The sequence below is a fragment of the Ahaetulla prasina genome, chromosome 1 (assembly GCF_028640845.1).
Source record: "Ahaetulla prasina isolate Xishuangbanna chromosome 1, ASM2864084v1, whole genome shotgun sequence".
Taxonomy (NCBI): domain Eukaryota; kingdom Metazoa; phylum Chordata; class Lepidosauria; order Squamata; family Colubridae; genus Ahaetulla; species Ahaetulla prasina.
The window spans coordinates 335,289,232-335,316,027 of record NC_080539.1 but is presented as its reverse complement, the minus strand read 5'-3'; the positions used below and the strand labels follow the sequence as shown (position 1 = coordinate 335,316,027).

Here is a 26,796-nt window from a genome sequence, read left to right as displayed (position 1 = left end):
TTTCTCGGCTTCTTTATCATACTATGGGATTCACAATTAGAGGAAGTTCCTAAATGTTTAGGAACAGTCCTTTGGTTTCCATCCATTCCTTTTGTCTCAAAAACTGGTGAGAAGATCAACCAGAATCTTGGCCTACTTTTCTCATGTGTTAACTCAATAATATGGTCATTGTTCTGAGGACAGTATGTCATCTGACCATCTGTTCCCTCAGCTGTCCTATAGTTTTGCAATTATTATAATGTAGCATTTTGAAAGGTTCTCTAACTGTAAAATGAGAAAGAACAGAAGAGCTTCCAATCCTTTCACCTTAAATGTTCCTTTCCTTTTTTTTCAGAGCTAAGAAAGATGCAAAATGTTTCTCTCCTCCCCACCCCCAACTTGCTTGCCACTCACTTTTATGTGTGAAATGTTCCACTCAGCTCCATTCCATAATCAAAGGCTGTTGAAATATCAAGACTCAATTAATTATTACAATTCCTGGCAGCAGTGTGAAAGTTAGTGGGTGGAGACCTCATTGCGTTTAATTTTGCACGGACTTCTACCCTGACACACAGCTTCTCTGCTCTTGAGGTGATTATATTTTGTTCTTTACAGTTACATTTAAATTTCAGGCTATTGGAAGCATTACACCGCACTGTATTTCCCATCGCTTAAAAATAGCAATGCAATATTTTTGTCTTTCCTGCTCTGCTGATTCTTGCTAAAAAACTTAAGTGATGAAAAGCTGTTGCCTCCCTGTGGCCAAGGCTTAAGCACCTACCTGGCTGTGCTCAGTCAAAAGGCCCAACCGGTTTCCTACAGTATCAAGAGTTAAAGATCAAGATTAAGGTGTTTTGTTTTTTTTCAATGGGAATGCTTTTAAGCCAGTTTTTGACTCCTGGAGATTGTCTGGATAAGTCTCTGCAGTTTTCCTGGCAAGATTTTCAGAAGTTCTTTCCCATTGTCTCCTTCCTAGGGCTGGTTTTGAGCCCAGTGTCTTAACCACTCTGATAAACTGAGAATGGAGAAACTTGGAAATTGTCTAGCCCAGGGGTGTCAAACTGAAGTCCCGTGGCCTGGAAACAGCAAATGACTGGCCCGCGGTGCTTTTGCTAGCGAAAATGGAGCTTGGGGGCCATGCGTGGACCCTGTTTTCAGTCTGGATGGCCTCCTGCAGCCCTCTGCCAGTGAAAATGAAGCACCCGGGGGGTGGGGGGTGGTGCAGAGGGCTATAAAACAAACACAGCCCTCCTTAGCTCTGTTTTCACTGGCAGAGGGTTGCAGGAGGCCATGGCAGCCGAAAACTGAGCTCAGAAAGCCGTTTTTGCTCTCAGAAGCACTGTGGGCCGGTCCTTCACTGTTTCCAGGGTGTGGCCCAGATCTAAGTACCCCGTGGGCTGGATCTGGCCCCCAGGCCTTGAGTTTGACACCCCTGTTCTAGTGATACAGAGATACTTGCTACATGCCATTCTCTTGTACTCTTCAAAACAAGTGGATGCCTTGCTTTAGCATCAAACAGGGCTACATATTTAAACATAATTGATATTGCAGAATCTCCGAGCTACTCAGATTTCTAAAGGTCCAGGTCCAACTTTGTGACCTTCTTTTGAAAACTATTTTAATATAGAAAGTTATTTGCAACTTTATTTCGCTCTGTCAAATAGCATGTCAAGTTGAAATTTTGAACCAGAGCAGGAACCCAGATTCAATATAAATATTTTCACTACACTACAGTTGTTGAAAGCACACACACATACACATGCACATACACACACACACACACACACACACACACGTGCAGTATATATATACAAAGAGAAATATTTCTGGAGACAAGTGGAGGCTTCATCTGGAAGCATTGTTGTAAATAAATTATGATGGTTTGCATTTTTTTAAAAAAAGAAAAATGTATTAATTCATTTAGTGAAAACGTTTTCCTATCATCAGTCTAAGAGAACTTATGAACTTTCTTTTTAAAATGTATTGTCCATGATTGTGAAAGCCCTTGGAAATGAAGTAAAGGTTTTAATAATAATACAATTATCACAAATAGAAATAACAGAATTGGAAGGGACCTTGAAGGTGTTTTCGTCCAACCTTCTGCTCAAGTAGGAAATCCTACGCTATTCAGACAAATAATCATCCAATCTCTTCTTAAAAACCTCCATGTTGAAGCACCCACAACTTCTGGAGACAAGTTGTTCCACTGATTAATTGTTCTGTCAGGAAATTTCTCCTTAGTTCTAGGTTCATTCTTGTTTGCTTTTCTTCTTGATAAGTTTCCATCCATTGCTTGTTCTGCCTTCAGGTGCTTTGGAGAATAGATGGACTTCCTCTTTTTTATGGCAGCCCCTTAGATATTGGAACACTGCTATCATGCCACCCCTATTCTTTATCTTCATTAAACTAGACATAACCAATTCCTACAATCGTTCTTTGCATGTTTTAATCTCCAGTCCCCGAATCATCTTTGTTGCTCTTTTCTGCACTCTAGAGCAGGGGTCCCCAACCTCTTGGACCTCAGGACCACTAAGTTCATAATTTTAAATCCCGTGGACCACTAATACGAATCCAGCAAGCCACTAGCTGAAGCGCCTGGACTCCCAGTGATGGGATGGGGTCCTTCAGGCACTCTCCTCTCTCTCTCTCTCTTTCTCTCTCTCTCTTTCTTTCCCCCCTCCCACTCTGTTGTGTCTTGCCCACCCTCAGAGCAGCCGGGGCCTTCTTACCTGCTCCCCAACACTGAGGAATGTATGCCTTCCGGCCCAAGTCCTGGCTCCATGCCCCCACAAACTGCAGAAGAAGGAGCATCTCCCTGCCCCAGCCCTGACTCCATGCCCAGGCAAACGGAGCAGCTAGACCCCTCCCCCTCATCCACAGCAGGTGAGCCTGAGGAGGGACCCTCGCATCAGAAGATTGGAGAGGCGGAGGCAACAGAGGGAAGGGAGGGGCAGGCCTTAATGAGTGCTGAGTCATGGAGCCACACCCCATGGCCTATATAAAGGATCTGGCAGACTTTCTGGCAGTCTCTGAGTCAGGCAAAAGTCGAACTTATCTTGCTGAAGTCACTTACTGGTCTCCTGCCTGCTCTGAGGACTTTGCTAGGACTTTGGGCAGAGCTGCAGAGGCAAGCCTGATTCGGATTTCCCGGACCCAGCTGTCAGCGGAGGAGTGGGACACGACACACTCTTTCTCTCTCATTCACTCTCTCTCTCCCCCTCTCTCTTTCTCTCTCTTCCACTCGTTCTCTCTCATTCTGTCATCTCTCTCTCTCTCTCCCTCTCTCTTTTTCTATCTCTTTCCCACTCTTTTTCTCTCTCTCTCCCCTACTCTCTCTCTCATTCTGATTCTCTCATTCTGATTCTCTCTCTCTCTCTCTCTGATTCTCTTTCATTCTGTCTCTCTCTCATTCTCTCTCTCATTCTCTCTGATTCTCTGTCTTTTTCTTTGTCTCTCATTCTCTCTCATTCGGATTCTTTCTCATTCTCTCTCTCTAACTCTCTGATTGTCTCTCTGTCTCTCTCTCTCTGTCTCTCTCTCTCTCTCATTCTCTTTCTCATTCTCTCTCTTTCATTCTGTCTCTTTTTCTCTATTTTATTTTGTGTGGCATCAGCATTCCACCTTAGTATATTTGCCCAGCCAGTGACACAAAGCAGCCTTCATCTCCTGCAGCTTGGGATTTGGAGTGATAAATGGTGTCTGATTAGGGGAGCAGCTGGATTTTGCTCTATATTACTAGATCGGCCCCCTGCAAGCTCTCATCTCTTGAGGAGCCTGGCCAAAGTTTCCTGCACCACTTCAGCTAGCGTTCCTCGAGAGACGAGTGCTTGCAGGGGGCCGATCTGGTGTCCGCAATAGAGAGCAAAATCTGGATGGCCCCTGGACCAGTCACCATTTACTGCTACGAGTCCCAAGCAGCAGGAGACGAGGGATGCTTTGTGCCACCTACTGGGCAAATATACTGAGGCGGATTGCTGATGCTGCGCAGGTGCAAGTAGTGCTTCGCTCCCACAGCTTCCAGCCATCGCAATCGCTGCTTCAGCCCACTTGTGCCACAGCTCCTCCAACAGGGTACACCTGCAAAAATACAAAGATTTCTCCAAGGAGCACCAAAATTTTCTCACAGACCACCAGTGGTTGGTGACCGCTGCTCTAGAGTATCAAAACCTTTTTTATATCATCGCGATCACAACCGGGTGTAATATTACAAGTATGGTCTTACCAAGGCATTACATGTCTTCTAACTGTCAGGAAATTTCTCCTTAGTTCTAAGTTGCTTCTCTCCTTGATTAATTTCCACCCATTGCTTCTTGTTTTACCCTCAGGTGCTTTGAGAATAGTTTGACTCCCTCTTCTTTGTGGCAACCCCTGAGATATTGGAACACTGCTATCATGTCTCCCCTAGTCCTTCTTTTCATTAAATTAGGCATACCCAGTTCCTGCAACCATTCTTCATATGTTTTAGCCTCCAGTCTTCTAATCATCTTTGTTGCTCTTCTCTGCACTCTTTTTAGAGTCTCAACATCCTTTTTACATCGTGGCGACCAAAACTGAATGTAATATTCCAAGTGTGGCCTTACCAAGGCATTATAAAATGGTACTAACACTTCACATGATGTTGATTCTATCCCTTTGTTAATGCAGCCTAGAACTGAGTTGGCTTTTTTTGGCAGCTGCAGGAGACTGCTGGCTCAAGTGACTGTCCATTAGGACAATCTTGCAGTTACTACTATTGAATCAGATACCTCCTAAGCAAATATGTCAGTCTGGTGAGACAACGAGGCTAATGTTTTCTTTGTCTATCCTAGCCTTCTTTAACTAATTTCCTTAATTTGGAATGCAATTTGTAATTTCTCAAGACTGATCTAGCATGACCAAAGGGAATTTTACCCCTGGGGAAACTTGCTTGGAGAATCTACATTTAGCACATTATCAACATTGTCAAATGGTTCAAATTTAGTGTGTATCATCATGCATTCTAAGTATGCCATTAAATGCAAACTGCGACTCTTTCTGCTGTAGCTACCTGTCATAATGGGACTTGAGCCCAGTCAATGCAAAAAGGATACTGCATCCTGTTGGAACTGCCAGGGATGCAGGGAGAAAGAGGGACCACCATGGGGTAGTTTGTGATCCCTTTCTGCCTTTCAGAGTTAGGATGAAGTTATCCTTGGTGACTGAAGCACATCAACAATGTTGACTTACAGCATATCTGTGTGACAGCATCACACTGTTTTCACTATGGGATTGTTTAATAGCTGGAATAGCAGTGGAAAAAAAGAAACCCCGCCCCAAAGGATGCTCAAATAACAATATATTATGCTTGGGGATATACTTTAGAACTTTTGGCATAAATCTAATGACTTTTTCAAAGTATTTACCCCTCAAAATGTTGAAGTAGAAAATTGAACGTCATAAAATTCAGCTTATAACTCACTGTATTCATATTAACTTAGACATACTGTAATAGTTAAGGTATCATAAAGATGATGCATAAATCATATCCATTTGTACTTTTATCTGTCTCACTTTTTTATGCTATTATAATAACTTGGGCCAACATTTCAAGTTGCCATTCTTATATTGCCTAGGTGCAATTATCATTATGTCTTTATATATATTAAAATAAACTGTAGGCAGACTCATTTTATGTCATTTTAATCTCACCAAACCTGTAGGACTATATAACCTACAGTTACTCTGCCAGGGATGGAGGACTGAGGAAGACAGTTGGCAGATGAAGAAATAAAGACAAATTCCAGAGACAGGTGATTATAGGGTGTGGCCAGCTCATTCTTCCGCTAGGTTAATTTTGAAGACAATGCTAAAGAAAGGAGGGAGTTCTCATGTTTGTTTGGATTGAACACAGCTCAGATATTACAACTATTCAGATGTTCCCTGCCCATTATCTTAACATGTAAGTTTGTTCCTCTAAAATTAAATTGAAGAACTATTTTTGCATTCCATCACAATTTATAACTATCAACAAGGTAATGTAGCCTAGAGAAGGGGTCGCCAACCTTAGCAACTTTAAGACTTGTGGACTTCAACTTCCAGAGTTCCTCTGCCAGCAAACTCCTGGCCTACAGAATGAGTGGAATAGTGATTAAGGCATCAGGCTAGAAACCGTAAGTTCTAGTCCTACTTTAGGCACAAAACTTGGACCAGTCAAATCTCTCAATCTTAGGAAGGAGGCAGTAGCAAACCATTTCTCAAATCTTGCAAAGAAAATTGCGGGGCTATACACCTTGGTTCACAGGATATCATCTATGAACATAATGTAGCATATAAGAAGATCTTTTTCTAAAAGAAATAGAAGGCATTTATCAGGTAGCCTGAATCCGAGTATATGAAGTCCATCACAAACTTGTCTCTGATTTTCACTTTGCTTGCCCAAAATAAAAGTCTATACTACTCCAGAAACTTCTTAAAATGTTTAAAGCTGGAATAATAAAGCCAACTGCCTGACCTCAATTTAGCCCCAATTCTGTAGTCATTTCTTCATTCTTTTTCAGTAATATGTGTTAAGTTTTAATACACCAAACAGCAGTGTTTTGCAAAAAAAAAAAAAAAAAGATGCCTAAATAGAAGGAATAGGGCAATAAAAAAACTCCTATCTTATTGGCCAAATTAACTCAGAAAGATTATAAATCCAAGAATTACTAATTGCTTCTGCTATTATAATAAAAAAAGAATCATAAACCTGTTATACTTTAAAAATGGGCTATAGGATGCGTTAATCTTCCAGTGCAACATAATTCATATTTACCTGGTTCCTTCTGTCACTGTATTCTCACTTGCTCTTCCTGGATTCCCTATTTAATGCTTCGCAGTAGCCCTACAGGGAAAGCAATACTTTTCAACAGTCTTGGCAATTAATTTATTTAGCAGTTGGTGGTTTAACTATTACTCCCTTGGTAGGAAACCAAAACCAAAACCCAGACCCAAATTAGGAAGCTATTTTAGCCTTTCACCACTACACAAAGGTACATTGTTGCTAGTTATGGTAGGGGCTTAGCAAAGACAAGTGGGATCCTGGGACAAGAAAAATATAAACTATATAATTTAAACATTATTATGACCAAAAGAGTCTCTGCAGAATTGCAGCTATACTCTGCTGTTGATATGGATGTTTTTGCTCCAGTTATTAGTGAGATGAAATGGTAGGCAAGAATGTCTTAATTTTTACGGCATGCAGTTTATCTGAATAAATGAATGGTATCTCGGTAAACAAATGGAAAACAAATGGAAAGCATGATATGGCTTGCCAGGTTATAAAATCAGGTCATGTTATTAAATAGGACATTGAGTAATAACTCCTTAAGGCATTTGCAATGCCCCTGGTATTTTTTTAAAAAAAATCTTTCTAAGGGAGTTGCATGAATCAATTAAACTTTTGGGTTTTTTTAAAAAAAAATTGGATTTAGTCTCATTATGAACTCTCCCTATTCTGTTCCATTACCTGGTAATTATTTTCCTGTCTGTTTTGTTAACCGTGTTCCCTCTTCCAGCACCAAAAGAGAAACCATATTCTCCAACTAGGCAGATTTGCTATCCCTGGTCTTTGTGAATCATTACCTTTATGAGAAGTCCTCTGTTTATGATCATTCATTCAGTGACAAAGTTATAATGGTGCTGAATGGATGGTGATTACAACCCGTCCTCGGCACTCCACTCACCCAGCACTCACCCAGTCACAAGATCACGATGTGGGTGTTTGGCAACTGGCTGGCAATTAGAACAATTGCAGCATCCCATGATAACGTGATTGCCATTTGCAACCTTTCCTGCTGGCTTCCCCAAAAGTCAATGGGGAAGCCAGCAGGGAGGCTCACAAGTTGCAGGGGTAAGTCTCCCCTACCCATGCATTCTCCCTCAGCCCATCTGCATTCATGCCATGCTGGTCCCTCACACATTTCTATGCACTCTCCCTGATTCTTGCCAGGCATCTCCTGCCACTTGTGCATCCCTATGCATGCTCTCTGAGTTTTGCTGCACATCTCTTGCATACCATTCTTGAGCCTTCCTTGCATATTCTCCCTGAGCCTCATTGCATTTCCCTCATGCACCTCCCCTGCATAGTCCCTAAACCTCTATCATGCACCCTCTTTGAGTCTCACCACAGTTGTCTTGTGCACCTTTCCAAAGTCTCACTAAGCAACCATCACACTCTTGCTATCCGATGCATCTTCCCTGAATCTTACCATGCCTGTTTCACAATCCATCCCATGTTTTTCTTGCATACCCTCCCCAACCCTTGCTGTGCTTCCTGCATAGCCTCTTGCTTCTCTCCCCTTTGTGCCTCACTGTCATCCTCATGCACCCTTCCAGAGCCTTTACATACCTCTCTTGCACCCTTTTGTACCCCATCATGCTCTTACCCACTGGCAGCAGATACATATCTTGCGTAGGTTCTTCTCTGGTAATATTGCATTGCTAACTAAAGCATACAAAACATTTGCTGGACCAATTCTTGAATATGGCTGATCTGTCTGGAACCCACACTGCATATATCAATACAACTGAGTGAGTCCAGAGATATTTCACGAGAAGAATCTTCCCGTCCTCTGCTCACAACAGAATACCTTATGCCACCAGGCTTGAAATTTTGGGCTTAGACAATTTAGAACTATGCCACCTTTGGTCTGACCTAAGCATAGTACATAAAATTATCTGCTACAACATCCTACTTGTCTATGATTACTTCAGCTTCAACGACAACAATATACGAGCACCCAATAGATACAAACTTAAGGTAAACCACTCCAAAGTTGATTGCAGAAAATACAACTTCAGCAACAGAGTGGTCAATGCCTGGAATGCACTACCTGACTCTGTGGTTTCATCCCCAAACCCCCAAAACTTTAACCTTAGACTGTCTACTGTTGACCTCACCCCATTCCTAAAAAGTCTGTAAGGGGTGTGCATAAACGCACCAACGTGCCTACCGTCCCTGTCCTACTGTCCCCATTTATTTGTATCCATTTCATGTATTCATAATCATATTTATACTTATATCTGTTATCTTATACATGCTTGACAAAATAAATAAATAATAAAAAATAAAATAAAATAAATAAAAAATATAAAATAAAATAAAAAATATAAAATAAAATAAAATAAAATAAAATCTGTTTGCCTGCTAGGCTGCTGGCAAGCTACCTGGAACTTGCAACTTCTTGCCGGCTTCCCCACTGAGTTGGTTGTGAGAAATCAGCAGAAAGCTGCCTCACTTAAGAACATTTGGAGTTCGTTAACAATGGCAACTTGGACAGTAGGGATTGCTTTCACAAAGCAACATGATTGTGATTTTTGACTACACAGCATAGCGATGGAAATTCCAGTCCCAATAGCCATCATAAATTGAGAGGTACATTTTTAATTTATTAGTATTATCAGTCAAAATGTAGAGAGATTAATGATAGGGCTGGAAGGGACCTCAGAGGTCTTCTAGTCCAGTCCCTTGCTGAAGGCAGGAGATGTTATACCATTTCAGTCAAATGGTTGATTGATGCCATTCCTTTATCCCATACTTCCAATTATCCCCAAAACTCCCATCAGATTTTCTATGCTCCATCATACTGATCAACATATGGGGCTGACAGGAGCTTGAGAGTCACAGGTATCCCATCCTTGCCCAAGATGAACAGAATGCCGAAAATAATTTTGGTTCTAGAGAGGTTTCTGAAAATGTACATCATCCTGGCATATAGGAGGATTAAAATACATGCATGCTGAAATGGTCCTAACTCAGAACATGGCTAAAGCAAAGTAGCAATTCTAAAGCAAAGTACGATCTGGCCCCGAATGAGTAGAAATACAATACCTTTTGAAAGATCATTATGATGCATTATGAATAATTCAGGAAGTTGTGTTTTTTGAATAACTGTTTCCACTTTTGCTAAATAACCTGCCTTTGTTGGTAGCCCATTGGATTACTGTAGCTGTCCCTGTTAAGACTTTTGAGGCTTTGCAAGGTATAAGAGAAGGAGATGCTTAGATTTTTCAGAGGAGAACTGAGCACAGGCTCAGTTGGTTAAGTTGTTGTTGTTGCTGCTGTTTTGGGGGGGGGGGAGGTTAGGAATGGACAAACCATCATTTTCACTGTCTTCTAATTAGCGAAGTCCCTTCAAATTATAAATTATAATACCTACAAAAATCCCTGCGTTTTGCAAAAGAAATATGGGCCTGTCCTATGGAAAACTTGAGAGGTAAAACATTAAAAAAGAAAAGAAAACAGCCACCAATGTACATGTTAGGCATGCCTGTCTGCAGTGATAATGACAGCTCTAATGATGTGACAAGGTCAAAGTTTGCAAACAAAACAGCGATAAAGGACTATTGACTGTCAGAGCTGTAAAGGAAAAGAAACGACAAGAAAGTTTTTGTTAATTAAAAGGATATTTCTCTTGTGCGCTCTCTCTCTCTCTCTCTCTTTTGCCTTAGAAGCAAAGAGACGGCAGATGAAGAAATCTGCAGAAATTATCTAAGGCCGCCTGAACCTTAGCATTTATTATTCAGCACCTCACTCATTGCCCTGATTATAAATATTTAATCACTCAACAACTGTAAGTGCTTGTGTCTTCCTGGAGGACCTGCAAGCATTAGGAAATAAAGGGAGAAGAGGGAAGTGGGGGTGGGCAGTTGAAAGCCAGACACTCGTTCTGAAAGCAGGTTTCGAGATTATGCAGAAAGAAATGAAAAGGTGTGAAGGACCCAGTTGTTTTAGCCCTTCTACCAACAGCAAAGTAGTAATCCAATCCTTTTTGTTCTTTGTCCTTATACTCGATCTGCTAAGCAATTAATTTTACACATATGTATGTATTTGTGTGCATGCGTGTATCTGTGCTTACATATGTGTGTAATGACAGACTCTGACAGAGGGGGCCATTAGAGACCAGCCGAAAGATGTTCTTATTGAACACAGACTGATCCCCCCCAGCAGAGAAAGGTGCCATCCAGGTACCCTGCTGCATCTGTCACACACACACACACACACACACACACACACACACACACACACACACGGAGCCAGCTTACTTGGCAGGCTTTTGGGCCTATCAATAATGCATGAGAATGATTTTGATGCTAGCAAAAAAAAAAAAAAGAACAGCTGAGAAAGGCTGTGTTAGAGCACTCTGAACATATATTTCTTTGCCTATAGGTCCTGTAATATGTAATATTCCCCCCCACCCCGGTGTGAGTCCTGTGGCATTTGCTCCCTTTTTGTTATTTCTATTGTATCAGTAACAACAACACTAATTTATTATATCATGTCTATTGTTGCTTGGCACAGTTGCTGTCTTGCAGCTGTTTAAGTACATAATGGCCACTGGAAGCAATGACTCCTATGAGAATGGTTTTTGAAGTGAATTATGCATGGCTGCTATGAATACTATAGCTTAGTTGGGAGATAGGTAGTTTGGATGATCAACACAGGCATACATTTAACATCCTATGATAAATTCTCAGTTTTGTTTTGGGCAAAAAGTTGTGTGGAAGGTTTAAGCTGGCAAATAGATAAGTTTACTTGACATGTAGTCAGGGTTAGCATTAGGGCTGACCAGGAGTACTAATGGGGCACTTCAGGTCACGAAATGTTTGAGCAAAGTCCTCTTTCATTCAAAACTTGCCTTCCATTGAGGACCTGTATACTGCACGAATCAAGAAGAGAGCAGTGAAAATATTTGCAGATCCCTCGCATCCTGGACATAAACTGTTTCAACTCCTACCCTCAAAACGACGCTATAGAGCACTGCACACCAGAACAACTAGACACAAAAACAGTTTTTTCCCGAAGGCCATCACTCTGCTAAACAAATAATTCCCTCAACACTGTCAGACTATTTACTGAATCTGCACTACTATTAATCGTTTCATAGTTCCCATCACCAATCTCTTTCCACTTATGACTGTATGACTATAACTTGTTGCTGGCAATCCTTATGATTTATATTGATATATTGATCATCAATTGTGTTGTAAATGTTGTACCTTGATGAACGTATCTTTTCTTTTATGTACACTGAGAGCATATGCACCAAGACAAATTCCTTGTGTGTCCAATCACACTTGGCCAATAAAATTCTATTCTATTCTATTCTATTCTATTCAGAATGTCAGCCTGTGTCTGAAGTACGGTTTCTTTGAAGAATTAGAACAGCCATGCCCCTTTGATCAAGGTATTAAATAGGGCTTCTGTCCATGTTTTCTGTATTTACAGAAGCTATTTCCAACAGAGAGAAGCATCCAGCTAAACTAAATCAGCCCACCTTCACTCTTTGATCCAAGGCATCATGACGAAATGATTCAAGTTTTGCAAGTGAAGCACTACCTTGAATCAGGTCATTGAGATAGTCCTAACAGAGGCAATACCTTGAGGCAAAATGCCACTGCTCTCCTTATTCCCATGAAGTACTGCCAAGAAAAAGAAGAAAAGAGGGCACGGATATGTAAAACATTTGCCTACACTCATTATTATTAGTACTAGTCCAAATCAATCCATTGCTGGATAAAGAGCTGAGAGAGAATAACAGGCTCAAAGTAACTCGGTTGGATTCCATGCTAAAAAAGAATGTGAATCTCACTGCTTCTAGTCCAGCATCTTAATCACCACACTACACTGATTCTTATTAATCCAGAATGTGTGAGAGAAAAAAATCTCTTGATAATGGAGAAGACAAGAATGAAATCAGAAGTTTGAATGTCTGGTAACAGCCCATTGTTTATGGGCTCTTTTAAAGCTTTCATACTTATACGTCTGAAATGGAAGCTTATTCTTAGTAAAGCAAGGCACATAGCCATTCTATTTAATGTTTTCTTGTCTAGATGGATATATTTTCTCTAAGTATGAGATAACATTCTGAAGGATTTCAGAGAAGAAAACACATGGGTCTTATGTTTTCAATAACTATAGGAACACTTTTGAAAAAGCACCTTAGAAACACTAATGCAAAAGTGAAAATCTTTCCTTCCTTCCTTCCTTCCTTCCTTCCTTCCTTCCTTCCTTCCTTCCTTCCTTCCTTCCTTCCTTCCTTCCTTCTTGCCTGCCTGCCTGCCTGCCTGCCTGCCTGCCTGCCTGCCTGCTGAAGTATACCAAACACCATTATCTTCCAGTGGTGGAATTCAATTTTTTTTTACTACTGGTTCTGTGGGCGTGACTTGGTGGACATGGTGTAGCTTGGTGGGCGTGTCAGGGAAAGGATACTGGAAAATCCCCATTCCCTCCTCTCTCCTGGGGGAAGATATTGCAAAATTTCCATTCCCACCCCACTCTGGGCCCAGCCAGAAGTAGTATTTGCCAGTTCTCCAAACTACTCAAAATTTCCACTACCGGTTCTCCAGAACCTGTTAGAACCTACTGCGTAGCATCCCTGTTATCTTCCCACCAAAATGATACCTATTTATCTACTTGCATTTGCATGCTTTAGAACTGCTAGGTAGGCAGGAGCTGGGGCATGTAATGAGAGCTCACCTCATCATACAGCTATCAGGACTTGAACCCAGGCTTTCCAGCTGACAAGCTTAGCATCTTTAACCACTGGGCCATTGCCCCCTCTCAACAAACGCATAGGTGACTTCTGACATTGTTATGTTAGAAATTTTATGTTATGCCATAAAACTGAAGATCGGATCAAATGATGCACAAAGATCGGATCAAATGATGCCAGATTTTATAAGTGATGAATACTAAGGGCTGGGAGATAAATATACACTTATAATAAAACAATTCATAATAAAGTGATTTTAAGCAAACTTCTATTTCATCTATAGAGCATTTTTCTTGTGTGTGTGTAAAAATTAAATTGGGTCAGTGATGAGTGTCTGAATGATATGGGTAAAATAATATGCATATGTATGCTAATTGCATGAATTGCTTTTGCCTCTATGTAAATAGTTGCTCTTGTCTCTATGTAAATAGTTGTATGCTGTATGTGTGCCCATGTTTGTCAAATTTATCTCCAGACAAGTACTTTAAAGCTAAGCCCTTCACTACTGGCATGCACTTCATATTGAATAGGCTTAGAATTAGTGCACCCCCTGGACTGAAAATAGTTCCCATTTCTTAAATTGTTCAGTTCCAGGACTAACTTTGTTTATTATTCCAATTTATAGGGCTGCCCATCTCAAACCCAAACTCTGGAAGCTAATGAGTTAAAAAAACCATAGTAATATATAACAATAAAAAAAACAAGACTAAAGCAATCAGCGTCAAGGTAAAAACAGAACAACCACCAAAAGTAAACATAACTATTGCACAGGTTCTGCCACACATCCAGGTTCCCAAGCTTGGCGTTGAGGCCTGAGAGAAGGCCACCAGGATCAGGGCCAATCTTAACTCTGGGGAGATGATGTCCCAAAGGGCAACACCATGACATAAAAGACTTATCCTGGATACTGGCAGTTGGTAATTTCTAATAGATGGGAGAGGGATGCGGTGGCTCAGGGGCTAGTCAATCGAAAGGTTGGCAGCTCAGCGGTTTGAATCCCTAGTGCTGCCCTGTAACGGGGTGAGCTCCCATTACTTGTCCCAGCTTCTGCCAACCTAGCAGTTTCAAAAGCACATAAAAATGCAAGTAGAAAAAATAGGGACCACCGTTGGTGGGAAGGTAACAGCGTTCCATGCGCCTTTGGCATTTCGTCATGCTGGCCACATGACCACGGAGACGTCTTTGGACAGTGCTGGCTCTTCGGGTTTGAAACGTAGATGAGCACCGTCCCCTAGAATCGGCAGTGACTAGCATGTATGTGCGAGGGAAACCTTTATCTTTAATCGATGGGACCCAGAGTATTCTACTCCTTCTGGACTGAATAGAATGGGTGGATATAATGGGGATCCTTCATATAACTTGGCCTATGCCAGGAAGGGTTATAAATACCTTGAATTGAACCCTAAAGCATACTGGCAGCTTGCAGAGCAAAGAGGTAACATGCGTTGATTAAGGAACAAATATAACTTCCTGCAGTGCTTCATTCTGTAGCAGCTGTGGCTTCATATAGCTAATTTGGGCAGCCCCAAGTAAAGGGCATAGTCATAGTCAATTTTAGGTTATGAGTGATTAGGAACAGAGCTTCTGAATAGAATAGAATAGAATAGAATAGAATAGAATAGAACAGAATAGAACAGAACAGAACAGAACAGAACAGAACAGAACAGAATAGAATAGAATAGAATAGAATAGAATTTTTATTGGCCAAGTGTAATTGGACACACAAGGAATTTGTCTTGGTGCATATGCTCTCAGTATACATAGAAGAAAAGATACCTTCATCAAGGTACAACACTTACAACACTTAATGATAGTCATAGGCTACAAATAACCAATCAGGAAACAATCAACATCAGTCTAAATCGTAAGGATACAAGCAACAAAGTTACAGTCATAGGTACGATGATAGGAATGATGAGAAGATTAATAGTAGTGCAGATTTAGTCAATAGTTTGACACTGTTGAGGGAAGTATTTGTTTAGCAGAGTGATGGTGCTCGGGAAAAAACTGTTCCTGTGTCTAGTTGTTCTGGTGTGCAGTACTCTATAGCATTGTTTTGAGGATAGGAGTTGAAACAGTTTGTGTCCAGGATGCGAGGGATCTGTAAATATTTTCACAGCCCTCTTTTTGATTCGTGCAGTATACAGGTCCTCAATGGAAGGCAGGTTGGTAGCAATTGTTTTTTCTGCAGTTCAGGAACAAGCAAAATTGATGCACAGCATGAAGTTGTGAAAGTTCCTCCTGGCTATTGCTGTTGCCTGAAGAAGCTAAGGAGTACTTTTCCTTACCTAATCTGAACTATTTGAACTGTTACTGTGAGTTAAAATAACCTTCACTTCTTTCACACGAGCTACCCTCATTGCACAGTATTCACGCCTAAAGTGTTCTGATGGAGAAATCTGTAAGCAGTTGTAATTACGGTTACATGGTCCCTCAAAGTTAGATTGGCTAGTGGTTAGGGCACCAGCATTCAATGTGAAGTATCAGAGGGAGTAGTCTCATGCACTAGAATCTAGCCTATTATATTCAAGATTGGCAATTTATTTCCCTTTGAGCTAATATTTGTGTCAGGTAGCAGAACTGAAGTTGAAGTGGCTGCAGTGGTGCAGAATATTAAATAGGGCTATTAAGCAGAGGCATCACAGGTACCACTATACATATGCTTCATAAAAAAGTCAAGAAAAGTTTCTCTGACTCACCTTGGATTTCTTTTCAGCTAATTTTTTTTTTTATGGGAATGTAATCGGAGAACTAAACAACAAAATCCATCTATGTAGATGCGGTCAGATTCACTTTCTGTAGACTTCTGCTGCCTCCTCCAATCTCCTTTCTATGCTTGAGATTGGCCACAGAATAAGCCAGGAGAATCCTTCTGCCACAGTGCCAAGCATCCTTTGACTTCTGCCAAGACTCTCCCCGTGTTTCTCTGGCTGCCGTGTAAAAAGGGCAGATCTAATGAGACAACACCAAGCATCTGCTTTTGTCTGTTCCTCTGGCAGAATCAATTATGGATGCAATTTCTATTTGCACATCAAAAATTCCATAGTGGGAGGATTTTCCAGCTTACGGTGACTTTTCGACTAAATCCAATGACTGGGACTGCTTATTTTTATGTGCAAAAAGCTTTGATAGTCATATCCATGTTTGCTCCTTCTATTACGGAGGCAAAATTTGACCATTTCTGCTTGATTCCTCTGGAACTCTGAATCCCCAAGGCCCAGCACTGAGATGAGCTCAAAACTGTTGGAACATGTAGTAACACATCCAGAAAGCAGATATGACTGGGAAGATGGTAGAAAGCCAGCAAGCAGTATTTATCCTTTAGAATTTTTTTCACCAAATAGAATAGAATAGAATAGAATAGAATTTTTATTGGCCAAGTGTGATTGGACACACAAGGAATTTGTCTTGGTGCATATGCTCTCAGTGTACATAAAAGAAAAGATACCTTTATCAAGGTACAACATTTACAACACAATTGATGGTCAATATATCAATATAAATCATAAGGATTGCCAGCAACAAGTTATAGTCATACAGTCATAAATGGAAAGAGATTGGTGATGGGAACTATGAGAAGATTAATAGTAGTGCAGATTCAGTAAATAGTTTGACAGTGTTGATGGAATTATTTGTTTAGCAGAGTGATGGCCTTCGGGAAAAAACTGTTCTTGTGTCTACTTGTTCTGGTGTGCAGTGCTCTATAGCGTCGTTTTGAGGGTAGGAGTTGAAACAGTTTATGTCCATTTATGGTTTTATACCATAATGATTTATGGTATACTACCATACTCAGATAGGACTGGATCAGTGCAACTTACAAGGCATTAAGATGAATAAAGCTCAATGGGCCATAGAGAGAGAGAAGGATGTGTCTGTTTGCTTAGCTTTTTGTAGTGTTCCATTTCCTTCTGGGTACACATTTATTTCATCCCTCTTCCACATCAATTTGCGTGTTTTAAAACCAGTACAAAATTTCATATCCCTTTTTGTATACAACTCGCCCAAGATATGCAGGTGTTTAACATAGACCAGAGATCCCAACAGACAGGTCTCTCTCTGTCTCTCTTTTTCTTTCTCTCCCTCCCTCTCCCTCTCCCTCTCCCTCCCTTCCTCCCTCCCTCCCTCTCCTCCCTCTCTCCCCCTCCTCCCTTCCTCACTCCCTCTCTCTCTCTCTCCCTCTCCCTCCCTCCCCCCTTCTCTGTAAAAACTGTATTGCCACAGCCTGGAAAAGTCACAAATGGGAAAATATTTCTTGTTCATGTAACAATCCAGGAACTGCAAATTGCTTCTCTTTGGAGGCAAAAGAAGGATCTTTCCCACATCCCTTGTCTCTGCAGTCTCATATCAACATTATAAGACTTTTATGAGGACTCTGATTTGCCACCATGATATGTTAGGATGAAATGTCCAATTCCTTAGAAAAGGCGGTTTTGCCTTTGATTGCCTAGTATGGAGAAGCATTTTCTAAATATGAATGACTAATGTGAATCAGTAACATTTTAGGGTTCTTAAAACAGCATAGCAGCCCATAGATATCTGAAGAGCACAGAAGTGACTGAGTAATTTAAAATTGCTTTTCAACCTATTTATAGATTAGGTCTATAGATTTATAAACAAAAAACTTCAAAGATTTTGTCCAGTGGTGATCAGAATATAAAGATGCACATATTAATTGATTTAGGATCACGATTGGGCTATCTCAGCAAGTTACCATTAGCAGAAACTTAACTGGGTAATCATGCATAATTACCTCACAGCAAGAATTTCCTCAGACTTCAGCTGCATAAACATCTTTGAATAAAGGAACTTCGTATTTTGAAGCCCCTGAAAAAAATAACAAGGCTTCTTCTTCTGTACAGACATCCATGAAAATACTCAATCATTCTTGAACATTTATTGAGGTGGGGTTTTTTTTGCCTCATTTATCCTCCTGATGATGAGCCCTACAACCACAATATATACATAGCACACAATATATACAGTACAACAAGTTGTATGAATTTGAATGATCTAACGTTATCCAAAGTGCTACTGTACTGCCCCACTGTACAAAATAATGTCCATCTATATAAAGTACACTTCTGCATGTAATAATATCTGTTTGCTAAACTATTTAGACATTCGCCTGGTCCATCTTGAAAATGATTGATTGAATTGCAATGTAATCAATGGATGAACACCCTACAACTTTCTCTGATGAAAAATATGAGATTGCTCAGAGCCCACTTTAGATGCATAAAGGAATAATCTATATGCTGGTATGGAGAAACAGATTTTTTAAAAAAAAAAGTAGGGCTAAAAGGTCAAACCGGGGAAGTAAACCTAAGATTTAGTCAGTGAGTATGAACTCTCTGTGTTTTAATACCTTGCAAGTCAGACTCAGTAAAGAATAGGAAAGGCAATCTCATCAGAAGATAACTAATTGCCCTTTTTAGATGTAGATGCTGTCTATCATTCAGTGCTGATTCAGTGATAGTGCTACTTATTGGGACTGTCTCCTACTCCCCCCAATTGGGGCTTGTCTTCATTTTATATTCTGCATAACAATGTGATTTCTTTGCCATTATCCCTTCCCCTACCTTCCTTTTTAAAAAAAATGGGAAACAAGGAGTCAAAATTCTAAAGCAAAAGGGAGACAGTAATAAGAGGACTTAATCCTTGCCTTCATTTACAGTTAAACCTCTTACAAGCTCATGCCAAGCCCTGCCCCTTCCTCACCTCTCAGAGTTTTTCTTCTAGAAAATCTGCAATCCACCTTCCCCAAAGGACTATTTTATTTAATTACTGCTGCTTCTATTTACCTGATTACTTAAAATAATTTTATTGTTAAAAGTTTTTTTAAAAAATATTAAGGAAAAGTAAGGAATTCAACATTAAAAAGCAACATAAAAGCATTCTGGAAAGATCTAATATTAAACTGAATCTCTTAAAAATACAGCTTTAAATTACACAGAGCCAAATTTATTTATTTGTTTGCTGATCTATTTCTTTGTTTAGCTTGTTAGATTTTTATTTTGAACTTTCCGCAGGAGTTCAAGGCAACCTTAATTAGAGTCTCTATTCTTTCTCCATAAAAACAATCCTTTCAGGTAGGTTGGGCTGGAAAACTATGATTGACTGATGGCTACTACAGAAATAAAATTGTTGGAAATTGATTGGTTGCCATTGTACAGGAATAATGGTAGAATTAAACAAGTTGGAATGGTGTAATGTCGGGACTGCTCGGCAAACACTCCCGAAGGGAAAGGGTAAGGAAAGAGGAGTAAAGAAGGAAGAAAGTAGGTAGGTAGGTGGGTAGGGAGGAAAGAAGGGAGGGAGAAGAAAGGATAGGAGGAGGAGAAGAAGGAGAAGATAGAGGGTTAGAAAGGATGGTAGTGAGAAGTGGGAAAGAGGAGGGGAAGTAGGAAAGCGAGGAGAAGGTGGTGGCGGAAGTTTAAGAAGGATGAGAAGGGAAGAAAGGATTAAAGGGGGGAGTGGCAGTCGAGCAGCCCTGACTGAGTATAATTTGAGTATGGGACTGATTGTTGGATAAGTGATTGTATTGTACACTGGTCAAATTGTGGGAATTATTGTGGAAAAATAAAAAAATTTTGCAAAAAAAAAAAAAAAGAAATAAAATTGTTGGCTTCCCACCATTAAAACAATCATCACTGAAAAGGATAAAAAAAAACCTTTCAATTCTGAACATCTAATTTGTTCAGAATTGTATAGGGTTCCCTGCTTGGGAGTTGGACAGGGTATTGGACTAGAAGACCTCCAAGGTCCATTCCAAGTCTGCTATTCTATAATGATGTAATACAAGAAATATAATAAGCAATTGAAGGTGAGCCTGCAGGAACATACAGTATACTGTTGCTAATTTTGTATTTTGATTTAGCATTCTGTGTTTAGCCACCCAGAATTGCTACTGGACTTCCCCCTGTGGTTTCATGTGGATGTTAAACAAAAAAATGAACTCCTGAGGGCATCCCACAAAGCAGTGTTGACTGCTCGCACCCATATGCCCCAACATTGCCTAGAACTAAGTTCAACTAAGTCACTCATGCCCTCGTCACTTCCCGCCTGGATTACTGCAATGCTCTCTACATGGGGCTCCCCTTGAGGAGCACCCGGAGGCTCCAACTGGTGCAGAATGCAGCCGCGCGGGGGATTGAGGGAGCTCCTCGTAGCTCCCATGTAACACCTCTCCTGCGCGGGCTGCATTGGTTGCCGGTGGTCTTCCGGGTGCGCTTCAAGGTGTTGGTTATCACCTTTAAAGCGCTCCATGGCATCGGACCGGGATATTTACGGGACCGCCTGCTGCCGCCAGTTCCCTCCCATTGTCCGGTGTGGCCAGTGCGCTCTCACAGGGAGGGCCTCCTTAGGGTGCTGTCAGCCAACCAATGTCGGCTGGCGGCCCCCAGGGGAAGAGCGTTCTCTGTGGGGGCCCCGGCTCTGGGGAACGAGCTGCCGATGCGGCTCCGTCTTCTCCCTGATCTTCGGACCTTTAAACGCGAGCTCAAGACTTTCTTTTTTCATCAAGCGGGGCTGGCCTGATTGATTGATTTTAATAATTGGGGATTTTAGCGGGCTTTTAACAGGGGTTTTATCTTTGTATTTTCATCTAATAGTTTTAAGTATACAGCAGTTTAATTAGATTTTTAACTTTGTTATGGTATTTTAAATGATTTTTTGTATTATTGTCATTTTATTTGCTGTACACCGCCCTGAGTCTTCGGAGAAGGGCGGTATAAAAATGTGAATTATAAATAAATAAATAAATAAACTAACCATAGAAGAAGTCAGAGATCCATCACAACACTGGGAGAAAGTGGCAAGAAGATGACAAACAACAGGGAGAAAGCAGATCTACTTAACTCATTTTTTGCATCTGTCTTTACACAAAAGGAAAAAACAATCCAACCTATCAAAAACAGCACTACAAAAAACAGATTAGAAACACAAGTTAAAATAGGGAAGAAAATGGTAAGTGAACACTTGTCTTCCCTAGACGAGTTCAAATCACCAGGACCGGATGGATTACACCCCAAGGTTCTGAAGGAACTGGCAGACGTGATCTCAGAACCACCGAACTATATCTTTCAAAGATCCTGGAGCACAGGGGAGCTGCCAGAGGACTGGAAAAGAGCTGATGTAGTTCCCATCTTCAAAAAAGGGAAAAAAACAGATCCAGGAAACTACAGACCTATCAGCCTGACCTCAATACCGGGGAAGATTCTGGAAAAGATAATCAAGCAACGAATCACCAAACACCTAGAAGCAAACAAAGTAATAACCAAAAGCCAACATGGATTTGTCAAAAACAGATCATGCCAGACTAATCGTATTGCATTCTTTGACAAAGTGACAAAATTAGTAGACCAGAGGAATACTGTCGACATAATTTACTTGGACTTCAGTAAAGCATTTGATAAAGTAGATCATAACCTTCTACTAGATAAAGTAGAAAAATGTGGGTTAGACAGCACCACCACCAGATGGATTCGTAACTGGCTGACCAACCGCACTCAACATGTAGTCCTCAATGGAACTACATCCACATGGAGGGAAGTATGCAGTGGAATACCTCAAGGCTCTGTTTTAGGCCCAGTACTCTTCAACATCTTCATCAATGACTTGGAGGAGGGGATAGATGGGGAACTCATCAAATTTGCAGATGACACCAAGCTGGCAGGAATAGCCAACACTCCAGAAGATAGGCTCAAATTACAGAAAGATCTTGACAGACTTGGACATTGGGCGCTATCTAACAAAATGAAATTCAACAGCGAAAAAAGTAAGGTTCTACATTTAGGCAAAAAAACCAAAATGCACAGGTACCATATATGTGGTACCTTGCTCAATAGTAGTACCTGCGAGAGGGATCTTGGAGTCCTAGTGGACAACCATTTAGATATGAGCCAGCAGTGTGCAGCTGCTGCTAAAAAAGCCAACACAGTTCTGGGCTGCATAAACAGACGGATAGAATCAAGATCATGTGAAGTGTTAGTGCCACTTTATAATGCCTTGGTAAGGCCACACTTGGAATACTGCATTCAGTTTTGGTCGCCACGATGTAAAAAAGATGCTGAGACTCTAGAAAGAGTGCAGAGAAGAGCAACAAAGATGATTAGGGGACTGGAGGCTAAAACATATGAAGAACTATTGCAGGAACTGGGTATGTCTAGTTTAATGAAAAGAAGGACTAGGGGAGACATGATAGCAGTGTTCCAATATCTCAGGGGCTGTCACAGAGAAGTGGGAGTCGTGCTGTTCTCCAAAGCACCTGAGGGTAGAACAAGAAGCAATGGGTGGAAACTGATCAAAGAAAGAAGCAACTTAGAACTAAGGAGAAATTTCCTGACAGTTAGAACAATTAATAAGTGGAACGACTTGCCTTCAGAAGTTGTGAATGCTCCAATACTGGAAATTTTTAAGAAAATGTTGGATAACCATCTGTCTGAGATGATGTAGGGTTTCCTGCCTGGGCAGGGGATTGGACTAGAAGGCCTCCAAGGTCCCTTCCAACTCTGTTGTTGTTGTTGTTGTTGTTGTTACTAAGACTCTCACTTAATACTACTGCCATTGTCTTTACTCTGATGTTTCTCAAAACAACAGCTTCAGGGTATTTGGTCACATAGTCCATATGGACCAAAACATATTCCCCTTCTTTATTAATCTTGGGTAAGCAGCTCAGTTCCTCCAGCTGACATCTTAAAAAAGGGAGACAAATGCATCTTGTCCTGACCTAGGTCTGGATTTTTGATAGCCAGGGTAGGAGTGGAAATACCTCACTACAACATCCTGGGTCATCTTGGGCTAATTGAACCTTGCCTTCAGAGAAACCAATGTCTTTTCCAAGGCCAGGTAGCCTTCTTCAGCTTTCACGCACCGAACATCTCTGCAACAACCATCTGCTCCCTCAATACTTATATGTTTAGGTTTTTTCTGAACCTTCCTTACATTTGTAAGGAAGATTAGCTTATCTTATCAGGGAGTCCATCTAGGGGCCCCTCCCTTTCAATGATCTTGTAAAGATTGATCACGTATTTCCAGTAGATATATGTCTCTCTGTAAATTCTCAGCAATGGGACTGACAATGTGTATTTTTTTGTTTCTAGTTATCCACTACTATCCGCTACTGGGGCCTAGATGGCAAGAACAAGCTTTGGATCAAACCTGGCAAAACTGAATGGTTGGGAGGTGGGGTTCCTCTTATTCTGGAATTTCCATCTTATTCTTATTTTCCATCTTCGGCTCTGATGGAAGGTTGCACTTTTTTAACTTCACAGCTTCTGCTTGAACAACCATGGCCAGGAAGTCCTTTGCATAACTCAATTTTGTACACCAATTGTACCCCTTTTTATTTATTTATTTATTTGTCACAACAGTATATATAAGCATAAGCATGAAATAACTATATGATATATAAGCATATATATAAGCATAAGTATGTAATACTTATTGTATTGTATTTTGTACAATACAATAAGTATTGTAATACTTATTATATTGTATTGTATTGTATACAAAATTGGATACAATCAAAGGGAACATTAGGACAGGAATGGTAGGTACGTTGGTGCTCTTATGCACGCCTCCTTACAGACCTCTTAGGAATGGGATGAGGTCAATAGTAGATAGTTTTTGGTTAAAGCTTTGGGGATTTTGGGAAGAGACCACAGAGCCTGGTAGTGCATTCCAGGCAGTGGTGGGATTCAGCCAGTTTGCACCCCTTCGGGAGAACCGGTTGTTAACTTTCTGAGCAGCTTGGCAAACTGGTTGTTTGAAGAAATCATTAGGGCAGAGAACTGGTTGTTAAATTACTTGAATCCCACCACTGATTCCAGGCATTAACAATTTCTTTTCTAGACCAAGAGGCTCTTCTCATGATTGCTTACACTTTAGTCACCTTTTGCTAAACTATTGAATTGAATCTCTACATGAGGTTTTCCTTGAAGTTGTAGCTGGTCAAAAATATAGATGACCTCCATTGACCCACTCTAGCTTTCTTGTTACAATTCAAGTTGCTGGTTACCATCTATAAAGACCTTTATAACACAGGATCAACTGACTCCAGTTGTTTCTGCCCACTTCGTGCATTCCTATAGAACAGGCATGCTGCAAAATCCCATGCTCTCTTAAAATAATCTGATGAGATCTTTTCAAGTCTCTGTCCTATAGAATAATCTTCCCTCCTTCTTCCCAAGATTTGAGTGGCACCAACCCTGTTAGCCTTCAAGATTTATAATAATAACAACAGAGTTGGAAGAGACCTTGGAGGCCTTCTAGTCCAACCCCCTTCTAATCCAACCCCCTGCCCAGGAAACCCTACACCAACTCAGACAGATGATTTGAAGATCTGGCTGTTGCTTAGGGCATTTGCAATAGGCTGTTAGATGAGCTCATCCTGGGATGTGCAATATATATTGGTGTCCCCTATGTGCTTTGTTGTCATTGTTAATTTGTGGCTATTTTTGAAAATATATTGATATATTGTAATTTTGTTTTTATTATTATATGCTATCTAGAGTCCCATGTTATTCAATTGGGTGGCTGTATCAATCTAAAATCCAAAAATAAATTAGTTTATTGCCATTATGATAAATCTTAGGGTATCATTATATTGATAAATATCAGTACAAAGGCAAAAATAAATGTCCACCATCCCAAATGACCAAACTTAGAAACCACATTTTGCACTATGACTTACATTTGTATCTTCTTTTCCTTGTTTAATACAGAAAACCAATTGCTCTATGAGGTTCTGACAACCCAAAGAAAACCACACTTCAAATAACTTCTGTATTTCTGTGAAGGAGATCATTATCTTGTTTTGCAGATTTGGGAAAGATGAAGCAACAAAAGAGAGGAACAAGACAATTTTATTTATATGAATCTGAGAGAAGGAAAGACATATTGGCCACAAGCTTTAAGGGAATGGAATGGAATTAAACATTTAAATACATATTTGTTGATGATCAATAATGAATTATTTCTTCTAATGGTGAACACTTTTCTTTTGCATGTTAGTAACTACTGATTTGGGGATCAGTTCATTATATAGTTTTTTTTTAAAAATATATAAAATGAATTTGTAATAGAAAAGAGCTATACTATATGTACAGTATATTATAGTGTACATAACTGCAATTCATAATATTCCTGAGAAATCTTCAATCCTGTTGATTTTTAAAGAATCATTATTTCCTTCAAATTGTTCTTTTTAATTGTATTCCATTTTGTGAAAATTACCCAAGCTAAATCAGATTGCAGATACATCCATAAATCAACTAACAGTTGTGGTTGTTTTTTAAAAAAGCTTTCCATGTGAAATGATTGTTGATCATGAGGATACCACCACTGAAAAAGCCTTGCACTTTATCTCTGCTACTATAACCACCAAGAGCGAAGAGAGCTGGAATAAATTACTTCTGATGACTACACAGTGTATGTTTGCAAGTGCTGATGACTTCAGTGTGTGTGGACTGCCAATTGAAAAATATTTGGATATGCCAAATGGCATAATAAATAAATGAAAAGAAAGTCTGTTCCCAGTGATTACATTAAGGATATCAGTTAGTGTCGAGCATTTCTTATCATGTACAGTGTCCTGTATGGCCCAATACTTGAACTGTAAAAATTTATCTGAGAAAGAGAATAATAATAGATCATGTGAAGATTCCTGCTTGGTTAGTTGATCATTCACAAGGTGCTGAATCATATGCTCAACTTTTTTTTAACCTTATTCCAAATTATAATATAAAGAGTCTTATAAAATAACTAACTGAAAATTCTCTATCACAGTCCAGTCACCTTGGTATATTAGATTACAACAGAACATATAGTACTGTATTATCATTCTTCCAATGATATCATAAAGATCTACTCGGACCATGGCTTCATTATTTTACTGTGCTCAAATGAAGTGTCCTGCAAAAATAATTGAGTAAGAAATGAACTTAGAATAACCACGAGCATTTAGACAGAACAAATTACTGAGCAAAATTGCTTTACCATGAAATCTTATACTCGTTGTCAAATATGTTTAGTCTAGTTAAAATGTTTGATCTAAAAGAACTCTATTCAAAGCAAATTTCATTTTCCATGGATATTGGACAGACAGACTCTGAAAAGCTTCTGTAAACTTAGCTTTTTCAGATTTGAATCTTGATTCTGGAGCCAAAGATTTCTGGGCATTTCTCCTGAGGACTTTGGTTTTGGCAAAAATCAGCAATGTGATGCTGTGAGCACTGAATGACTCCTGCCTACATCCCATTTGATGAAGGAAGATGAATATTGATAAGCTTGACAAGTGATAAGCCGCCTAAGTTCTTCCTGGAAAACA

The 26,796-nt window shown here is 40.1% G+C and overlaps 1 long non-coding RNA gene across 1 annotated transcript; it reads left to right on the top strand.

Moving 5' to 3' along the window:
• Positions 1–369: 369 nt before the first annotated feature.
• LOC131187898 (uncharacterized) lies at positions 370–25,909 on the top strand. Its single transcript, XR_009152659.1, has 3 exons — positions 370–570; positions 5,658–5,747; positions 25,193–25,909. It is a non-coding gene; the product is annotated as an uncharacterized LOC131187898 (long non-coding RNA).
• The last annotated feature ends 887 nt before the right edge of the window (positions 25,910–26,796 follow it).